Here is a 10,318-nt window from a genome sequence, read left to right on the forward strand (position 1 = left end):
ATATGGAGCCTCCCTGATCCCTCTCTGCGCTCAGCCTGTTCGTTAGGCCGACTGTCACTGCTCCTTGCCTGAATAAAAGTAACCTACTTCTGTTGAAGTAGAATCAGATTCCCTGGTGGCTTAGATGGTAAAGCGTCTACCTGCAATGCCGGAGACCTGGGTTCAATCCCTGGGTTGGGAAGATCCCCTGGAGAAGGAAATGGCAACCCACTCCAGTACTCTTGCCTAGAAAATTCCATGGATGGAGGAGCCTGGTGGGCTACGGCCCATGGGGTCACAAAGAGTCGGACACAACTGAGCGACGTCACGACTTCTGTTGAGGTTGTCTTTCCTTTTCTGCCTCAGCCGAACTATACCTTACATAGTCCAACTGCCACATCCATACACGACCACTGGAGAAACCATAACTTTGACTAGACTAGATGGACCTTTGTTGGCAAAGTGATGTCTCTGCTTTGGTCATAGCTTTTCTTCCAAAGAGCAAGCGTCTTTTAATTTCATGGCTGCGGTCCCCATCTGCAGTGATTTTGGAGCCCCCCAAAATAAAGTCTGTCACTGTTTCCATTGTTTCCCCATCTATTTGCCATGAAGTGCTGGGACTGCATGCCATGATCTTAGTTTTTTGAATGTTGAGTTTTAAGCCAGCCTTTTCACTCTCCTCTTTCACTTTCATCAAGAGGCTCTTTAGTTCCTCTTCACTTTCTGCCATAAGGGTGGTGCCATCTGTGTATCTGAGGTTATTGATATTTCTCCCTGCAATCTTGATTCCAGCTTGTGCTTCATCCAACCTGGCATTTCGCATGATGTACTCTGCATAGAAGTTAAATAAGCAGGGTGACAGTATACAGCCTTGCCGTACTCCTTTCCCAATTTTGAACCAGTCTGTTGTTCTATGTCTGGTTCTAACTGTTGCTTCTTGATCTGCATACAGATTTCTCAGGAGGCAGGTAAGGTGGTCTGGTATTCCCATCTCTTTAAGAATTTTCCAGTTTCTTGTGATCCACACAGTCAAAAGCTTTGGAGTAATCAATAAAGCAGAAGTAGATGTTTTTCTGGAATTCTTTTGCTTTTTCGATGATCCAGTGGATGTTGGCAATTTGATCTCTGGTTCCTCTGCCCTTTCTAAATCCAGCTTGAACATCAGGGAGTTCATGGTTTACGTATTGCTAAAGCCTGGCTTGGAGAATTTCAAGCATTACTTTGCTAGCATGTGAGATAAGTGCAATTATGTGGTAGTTTAAACATTCTTTGGCATTGCCCTTCTTTTGGATTGGAATGAAAACTGACCTTTTCCAGTCCTGTGGCCACTGGGCAAAGTGAGTCGCTCAGTCTTGTCCATTTCTTGTGAACCCATGGAATTCTCCAGGCCAGAATACTGAAGTAGGTAGCTGTTCCCTTCTTCAGGGGATCTTCCCAACCCAGGGATCGAACCCAGGTCTTCTGAACTGCAGGCAGATTCTTTACCAGTTGAGCTACCAGGGAAGTTGGTAGCTCAACAATGGCAGAAAGCAAAGAGGAGCTAAAGAGCCTCTTAATGAAAGTGAAAGAGATGAGCAAAAAAGATGGCTTAAAACTCAACATTCAAAAACTAAGATCATGGCATCCAGTTCCATCCCTTCATGGCAAATAGATGGGGGAAAAGTGGAAACAGTGACACTTTTATTTTCTTGGGCTCCAAAATCGCTGCAGACAGTGATGGTAACCATGGAATTGAAAGACCCTGCTCCCTGGAAGAAAAGCTATGGCCAGCTTAGACAGCGTATTAAAAAGCAGAGACAGCACTTTGCCAGCAAAAGGCCATATAGTCAAAGCTAGGGTTTTTCCAGTAGTCATGTATGGATGTGAGAGTTGGACCATAAAGAAAGCTGAGCGCCAAAGAACTGATGCTTTTCAACTGTGGTGTTGGAGAAGACTCTTGAGAGTCCCTTGGACTGCAAGGAGATCCAACCAGTCAGTCCTAAAGGAAATCAACCCTGAATATTCATTGGAAGGATTGAGGCTGAAGCTGAAGCTCCAATACTTTGGCCACCTGATGCGAAGAGCCAACTCATTGGAAAAGACCCTGATGCTGGGAAAGATTGAGGGCAGGAGGAGAAGGAGAGGACAGAGGATGAGATGGCTGGGTGGCTTCACCGACTCAATGGACATGAGTTTCAGCAAACTCTGGGAGACAGTGAAGGACAGGGAAGCCTGGTGTGCTGCAGTCCATGGGGTCACAGAGAGTCGGACACGACTGAGTGAGTGAACAACAGTGATCCAGGCTGCCGGGTGAAAGAACAATGTCTCCACCCTTCTACGCACTTGAATAGTCACTGTGATAGTCCTGCTTTGGCCTCACCAGGTCGGTCTCCTGCCAGATGCAAAGGAGGAGGCAAGCCTCCCGTCTACCTGCCGGGACAGCCGTCTCCCCTCCCCTTCCCTCTGACTACAGACGTGTAGCCTGCTTAATCCTCGGACAGAACTCCCTCCCCACCACGACTGCAGCTTCTACACACGTCCTGTGTTACTAAACCCACTTCTGCCTAACCGCTTGCTTCTCACTGAATTCCCCCTCGGCTGAGACACAGAGAACATGAGCTACAGAGTCCTAAGACCAGATGTGTAGTCTTACTTGGGAAACTAAGTTTAGTCTGGGTTTAGTCTGGGTCCAAGTCCTGGTCACGTGGGTTTGAGCCCCAGTCTGAGGCGAAGGGTTTCGACGTCTCAGGAACCTCAGGCATCACCTCTGGCTGCAGTCGCTCTGGAGGGTGCCATCCCGTGGTCTGTAGGTCTCACCATCCACGGGAGGGGCTGCCTTAGTTCCTGAAGGACAGCTGGGAGAAGCCCGGTGGGAGCCGCTGGGGCTGTTTTATCCTGAACTGTTGTCTTTGCTTCTCCTGTTGAACCTTGCCTCCCTCACTTCTCCAATTAGTAGCTGCCTGTCCCTGCTCTTTGGACTCAGGAAGGGGCTGGGGGACTAGAACGTTTTTTGACAAATGGGAAGTGAGGGACGCAGAGGGGCCTTTGTGCCCGGGAGGCCCCAGGTCCTGCTGGGTTTCAGAAGGGATGAGGAGGCTGTCTGGGTGATGGGAGCGTTTTACAGCCGAGGTTTCAGGGTGAGGCAGGACCAGCAGCATCGGCTCCGGGGGGAGCTTTCTTTCTCTCCTTAACTGACTTATTTTTGGCTGCGTCAGCCTTGGCCGGGCTCGTGGGCTCTTCCGCGCGGCGCCCCGGCTTCTCGGCAGCTGTGCCGCTCGCTCGGGCTCCAGAGCGCGGGGCTCTCTACCTGCAGTGCTCGCCCCTAGGTCCCCACCAGGAATGGAGCCTGAAGCCCCTGCACTGGGAGCGCAGAGTCAACCCCTGGGCCCCCGGGAAGTCTCTCCCTCCAGGACCTTTCTGAGAAGTCTGCTTTCTGGCTGCTCAGGAAGCCTGGCTGATGGTGGTACAGGGCAGGCTCTGAGAACGTTGGCGCTGTGTTTTCAAGGGGCAGTGGCCACACAGTGTAGACAATTAACAAAGCACAACCGAATACAAGCCCTCACAAACAAGACCTGCTTGGTGTCTGCTGGCCCCGATGTAAGTGTCCCAGGGGGCTTCCCACGTGTGCTGCTGGCAGGGAGCCCGCCTGCCGATACAGAGGACATGAGACGGGTTGGACCCCTGCGTCGGGAAGATCCCCTGGAGAAGAATACCAGTGTTCTTGCCTGGAGAATCCCATGCACAGAGGAGCCTGGCGGCTACAGTCCCTGGGGTCACAAAGAGTTGGACACATCCACTCCAGTATTCTTGCCTGGAGAATAGCAGGCACAGAGGAGCCAGGCAGGGTACAGTCCATAGGGTTGAAGAGTCAGACCCTGAGTGACTTAGCACGCGTGCACGTAAGCATCCTGGGGTGAAAGGTCGCACAGAGGTGGGGCATGGCCTGGCAGGCAGCCCCTGGGCGTGGAGTCCACTGGGCGCCTCTCTCCGCCTTCTGCCCATGTGGGCCCCACCCTGGAGAGGGGAGAGCAGTGGGAAACTCCAGGGGAAAGAGGGGGCTTTTTGCCTGCAGGAGGCCCACCTCGGCTGTGCTCTGGCGGGCACTCACCCACTTGGCCTCAGTGAGGTCTTCAGCACAGTTGAGGTCCCTGTGGGCTGAGAACAGCTGATGCAACGCGGTGGAGGCAAAGCCCTGGGCCGGGCAGGAGGAGGGGTTCTGGCCGGGCGGCGGCTCTGGGGCCACGGTCACTTCCAGGAGCTGCAGAACTTGGGCCAGGAGGGAGGTGTCCACGCACCTGGCCCCTGACACCGGACGTCTCTCCCAACCTCACATTTTATGACAGGAAAAATGTCATGAAGAAGCTTCTCTCCGCTTTCGAGCTCCCGCCCCCTCTGGGTGTGGGGTGAGTCTGCTTTAGCCTCCGTAGGAGCCAACACTCCTCTTAATCTTGTAGAGTCAGCCTCTGTGCTGCAGATCTGAGTTGTGTAAACTGCCCACGTGTCCTGTAACCTTTTGTCTCAAAAGCTTTCATAACCGTGCCTTGACCTCGACTGGGCACAACAGTCCTCAGCTTCTCAAAGACTGTCTCCAGGGTCATAATCCTCAGGTTGGCTCAAACCATTTTTTTCTATTTCATTTTTAGATTGGTTATTGATTTTTTTTTTTCTTTGAGACCAGGAGAAACAAGCAGTCAAGGGCAGCTTGGGGGCAGGGCTGTGTTTCCCCATCAGGATACAGGCAACTACATCTTTGAGCTCTTCAGAGGCCGAAACCCCCTCTAGGTGGGAGAAATGAACGATTAATGATGCCATGCCGCCCACAAGCATGGAGACCGCAGACCAGCTGGACCCGAAGGGTGACGATGTAGGCTCCTGCTGACCTCACCGCGGATCCATCAGAAGCATGTCCACGAGCGGGTCACACCCTCTCTGTTACTATCGTCCCAGGGTGGAGACACAGAGTTTTCCAAAGCATGAGCCCTGGCAAAGCAACGACGCTCTCCTTTGCAGCTTCACCCAAAGGTCTGTCTCTGAGACTTGCCTCAGTCCCTCTGGGCGGAGAGGCTGGGCTTTTGGCCCCAACTGTGAAGATGGCGCGGGGCGGTGGCTGGCGCCCCGTCCACTGACTCTCAGGCCTCGGTGTGGCTCAGGAAGGGGGAGCCCAGAGAACCCACAGGCGCCGTGTCACCACGTGGACGCTCTCACACAAACCCAGACGGGGGTCGTACAGGGCCAGCGTTTGAAACGTAAGTTTAGGGGCCGGGGTACAGCTAAAGCCTCAGGGCCGCAGAAGGCGCGAGGTGTGGGGCAGGGCTCCTGGGAGAAGGCTGTCCGGGGGCCGCCTGGCCGGCTCTGACTGACCCAGAGGGCCCAACACTTCAGAAGCATTAGCTCTCTGTGCTCCAGTGCCAAGCAGAAACGTGGAGACGGAGTTTCGGAGAAGGAAAGGGTGGCTTTGTTTGCCAAGCAAAGGGCAAACACATTAGGCTAGAGACACAAGAACTGCCCCTCTCCCTGGTGAGTAGGGAGGGGCTGTATCCCCAGCGTAGGTGATAAGGACCAAGGCAGTCACAGTCCCGCATTCTTCTTCTGCAGTTTCCACAGGGTGGGGTTGCTGACAAGACTGGGCTGTGTGCAAGGTCTGGACCTTTTAATCTTTTTATTTCTTTATGTCTGGCTGAGTCCTCCTTGGCTGTGGCACACATGCGGAAGCTTCCGGGACCAGGGATTGGACCCATATCCCTGAATTGGCAGGTGGATACTTTTAAAAAAATATTTCACTGATTTCATTCAACGTATCTGGCTGCGACGTGCCTCAGTCACGGCCTGAAGGGCCCTCTTGCATCACGCAGGGTAATCACTGCAGGGCAGGCTCCCCACTCGTGTGCAGAGGCTCAGCGTTCTCAGAACATCGGGCGTGGGGGACGCTCGTTCCCTGACCGGGGACTGAACCCACATCCCCTGCGCGGCAAGGCCACCTCCCAGCCCCTGGGCCACCAAGCCAGTCCTGAGACCATTTACTACAGATTGGGACTCAAACCCAGGCAAAACCCTCTGTCTTCCAACTGAGATCACAAACCTGTTTCAGGACCTAATGAAGCTCAGGTTCTTGACGTGTCATTGCAGAAAGAATTCAGTGAGAGACAAAGTGATTGATAGGTAAGAAGTGAATTTATTCAGAGAGAAACATACTCCACAGCCGGCACGTGGGCCTTTGTGGAGGGCTAGCGCTCCTTGAAATGTGGTGTGGTTCATTTTTATGGGCTGGGTAATTAGGCTAATGAACGGGAGCTGAGCGCTGAAGAATTGATGCTTTTGAGCTGTGGTGTTGGAGACTCTCCTTGCAATCCAAGGGACTCTCAAGAGTCTTCTCCAAACTCACTGCAGAGGGTGACCACAGCCATGAAATGAAAAGACGCTCGCTCCCTGGAAGAAAAGCTGTGGCCAACCTAGGCAGCATATTAAAAAGCAGAGACATGACTTTGCCAACAAAGGCCCATCTAGTTAAAGTTACGGTTTTTCCAGGAGTCATGTATGGATGTGAGAGTCGGACCTTAAAGAAAGCTGACTGCTGGAGAATTGATGCTTTTGAACTGTGGTGTTGGAGAAGATTCTTGAGAGTCCCTTGGACTGCAGGGAGATCAAACTACTCAATCCTGAAAGAAACCAGTCCTGAATATTCACTGGAAGGACTGATGCTGAAGCTGAAACTCCAATACTTGGCCACCTGATGTGAAGAACTGACTCGCTGGAAAAGACCCTGATGCTGGGAAAGATTGAAGGCAGGAGGAGAAGGGGACGACTGGAGTGGGCAGCCTATCCCTTCTCCAGGGCACCTTCCTGACCCAGGAACAGAACAAGGGTCTCCTGCATTGCAGACGGATTCTTTACCAGATGGATCACCAGGAAAGCCCAACGATAGGGTGAAAGTGAAAGTGGAGCCGCTCAGTCGTGTCCGACTCTTGGCAACCCCATGGACTGTAGCTGCCAGGCTCCTCCACCCCTGGGATTTTCCCAGCAGGGTTACTGGAGTGGGTTGCCATTGCCTTCGCTAGGGAACTGTCCCAACCCAGGGATCTAGCCCGGGTCTCCGCACTGCAGGCAGACTCTCTACCATCTGAGCCACAAGGGGGTAAACAACCACAGTCGGAGGGATGGAGCCGCCACGAAAGCCCCACAGAAGGGGGTTCAGAGAGCATGTAGCTTGGCGGTCCAAGAAGCTTCTACGTGCCAGGCCCCAAACTCCACAGGGACAGAAGCCCCTGTGTTTGGAACTCTCCCAAACCTCAGCCTGAGTATCTCTCCATCTGGCAGTTCTTTCATACTCTTTAATATCCTTACGAAAAACTGGTGATCTGCTACATCAGCTGGCTTCTCGAATTCTGCGGGTGGTTCTAGCGAGTCAATCCCATCAGAGGAGGGGTCACGGGAAGCCCCGCTCTGGTCGGTTGGCCAGAAGCCCAACGGACCCCGTCTCTGCGCCTCTCCTGCGGCTTCGGCTGCCTCGGCCTCTCCCGCTCCCCACGCCCTGGGGGTGCCCTCTGGGGAAGTCCCAGACCTCCCCTCACATCACAGGCGGCGCTGGGCCTCAGCCTGCGTCCTGCTCTGTTCGTCTGAGAGGCGGGAGCGGAGCCTGCGTCTTTCCCGGTGGTGGCCGAGTTTGAGTCTCTGCCCAGGGACACTTGCAGCCCAGCTTCCCCGGGGAACGTGGACACCACCCCTCACTCTGTCCAGTCCGTCCAGGGCTGCCCAGCTCCCCAGGCTCTGCTGTGTATCACTGGTCTCCCCATAAATTCTGTGTCAGCAGTTCTTAAGCTATTGGGCCTCAGGACACTTTTACAGACTTAAAAATTATTACAGGTCCCAAAGAACTTTTTTCTTGTGGGTGTTATCCATCCATATTTATTGTATTAGAAAATAAAACTGTGACAAGTTAAAGGCTCCGATTTATTCTTTCTTTTGAAATAACAGTGACAGACAGTTGCAGAAAACCAACTTTGCCGTTTTCCTCAGCTGATCCTCTAAACTCACTTATAACCCTCTATGTGCTCACCACTCCTGAACCAATTATGTCTCAAGTTTGCCCAATTCTAATCCCAGCTCCAAATCTCAGGCACACCTTACCCTCACCCCCAGACCCTGCCAAGACTCTCAGGGTAGCTGAGCCCGAGTAGCTTTATCAACATGTCCCCTTTGGGGGACAGCATTTTGGGGCACCAGCATTCAACACATAAAGAGCAGATTTCTATGAAAAATAAGAGTGGCATGAATACATGTCTTTACGAATCTCCCTGACGTCGGGCTTCCCAGCAGCAGCTGGACCTCATCCCCATGCCCACCTTCGTTGTTGGGGACACCATCCTGGTCAAAGCATCAGAGAAAACCCGGCCTCGCCCGGACTCGCAGCTAGAAACCAGGAGCAGGTGAGCGGCCTTTTCGGGTCATCGGGGACGTTCTCCCCCGATCGACACTGAACCCCAGCTTGGGGCGTCTCTCCGGGCAGCCGCCGTCTGGACGGGGAGCCCACCCCGGGCGCGGCTCCCTGGGGCCCCGGGGACTCCTGGTCCCTCCCGCTCCAAGGACGGGTCTCTGGGCCCCGTGACTCTGTAACACTGTGCGTCGGTTGTTGGAAACTGCGGACTCAGAGCCTCCCTTTCCACGTCCACGTGGGACTCACACCAGCATCACACGCTCGGAGAAGGGCCTGCAGGTCGGGGAGCTGTCTCGCTGATGCTGGCAGGCTCCAAAACTCTAATTTCCAGTAGAAACCGCGAATTTACCATGGCAACAAAGACTGTCTGCTGTTTCTCTTATTTGGGGGCAAACGCCCGCCAAGACCCCAGGTGTGAACAGCACAGCCGGCCCAGGGTGGGTCGGGGCTCGCCCATCGCCCGAGCGAGCGCTGCAGGAGGCTGGCACCCGAGGGCTCTCGCCGAGGGCCCAGACGGGAGTCCGCTCCGTCAGGGGTGTTTGCCGAGGCCCCGGGCTCGCTCAGGGGCTTCCTCCTGGGGGCGTGTGTGAGGGGGTCCTGCCGTGGCCACGCCGGGATCCTCGCCGAGATCCTCGCCGAGGAGCCAACAACTTCACCCACCAGGGCTTCTGCACTATCCGTGCCCACCAGAGCCCCGTGAAAGAGGTGAGTCACCCTGTGCTAGTTTCTGAGGCTGTGGCAGCAGAGGACCATAGCCCACAAGGCTTCAACACCAGGAACTCGTCTCAAAGTCCTGGAGGCTGGAAGCCCAAGGCCAGCAGGGCCCCCCGCTCTGGCCCAGCCTGGCTGCGATCTTTGAGGCTCCTCGTGTTGTGGAAGCAGCAGCCTGGTCCCCACCTCTGTCCTCAGGGGACCTTCTCCGTGCGTGTCTATGACCACGTGTCCTCTGTTGATAAGGACAGTAGTCACGTTGCGTGAGGGCCCATCCTAACGACCCCACCTCATATGAACTGGGGGATACAATCCGACCTTTAACATTTTGCTGTCTTGTTAGGACGCTCGTCTAGCATTCAGGGCCCCCCGGGGACCTGCGGACCCCGCCCGGGAGGATGCTCCGTGGGGGTCACTACGGAACAGACCACGGGCTCTTCAACTTTAATTCTGCCCCTCACGTTAGCCTAGCAATTCCCACCGCAAGCACTTCTGGGGGAGGTTAATAGCAATCATTTTTGCGTTTCTCCAAGTGGAGCTGCTCTCAGCACCACCGTCCCCCGTGAGGCCGCCCTGCCGAGCACACCTGCCCCCGGTGATAGGCGTACACTGTGCCTCTGCTGTGATCCCGGCAGCTGACACGGGTGTGAAGACGTCTTGCCTCCTGTGCTAGTTTTGTGCAGTAACCTTTCAGTGAGTCAAACATTTTGAAAAAGTCAGAAAGAAAGGGAAAAGGAGAATCTCCACCCAAAATGGCATTGGGCCCCGCTGGCCTTTTGGCCTGGCCCAAGTTGGGGAGGAGATGGGGGGAACCAGAGGCCACTGGTGGGAAGGCAGCCACAAAGACAGCCTGTCCACAGCACAGAGCCGACCTTGTTGGTGGGGACGTCCGTGGGCGGCACAGCTGGGCACTGGGCGGGCGCTGGGCGAGACGGCCTGCTCTGCCCGCGGTCAGACCTCCGTGGCCCCCACCCTCTGCCCCAGGCTGTGCCATCAGACCCCACCTCTGCCCTGCGTGACCAGTGCAAGCTGGGGGCCTCCCAGGCTCTGCCCCTCTCTGGGGCTCCAGGCAGGGCCCCTGGCTCTCTGTGCCTTGTCTGTGCCTGCTTCTGGGGCCCTGAGATCACCAGTTACTCCCTAACCTGGAAGCCCTGCGGAGTGACGCCCTGGGGCAGGAAGCACAGGAAATCCTCGCAGGGATCCCAAAAGCTGAGTGAC

The sequence above is a fragment of the Oryx dammah genome, unplaced genomic scaffold (genome assembly GCF_014754425.2).
Source record: "Oryx dammah isolate SB20612 unplaced genomic scaffold, SCBI_Odam_1.1 HiC_scaffold_15, whole genome shotgun sequence".
Classification (NCBI taxonomy): domain Eukaryota; kingdom Metazoa; phylum Chordata; class Mammalia; order Artiodactyla; family Bovidae; genus Oryx; species Oryx dammah.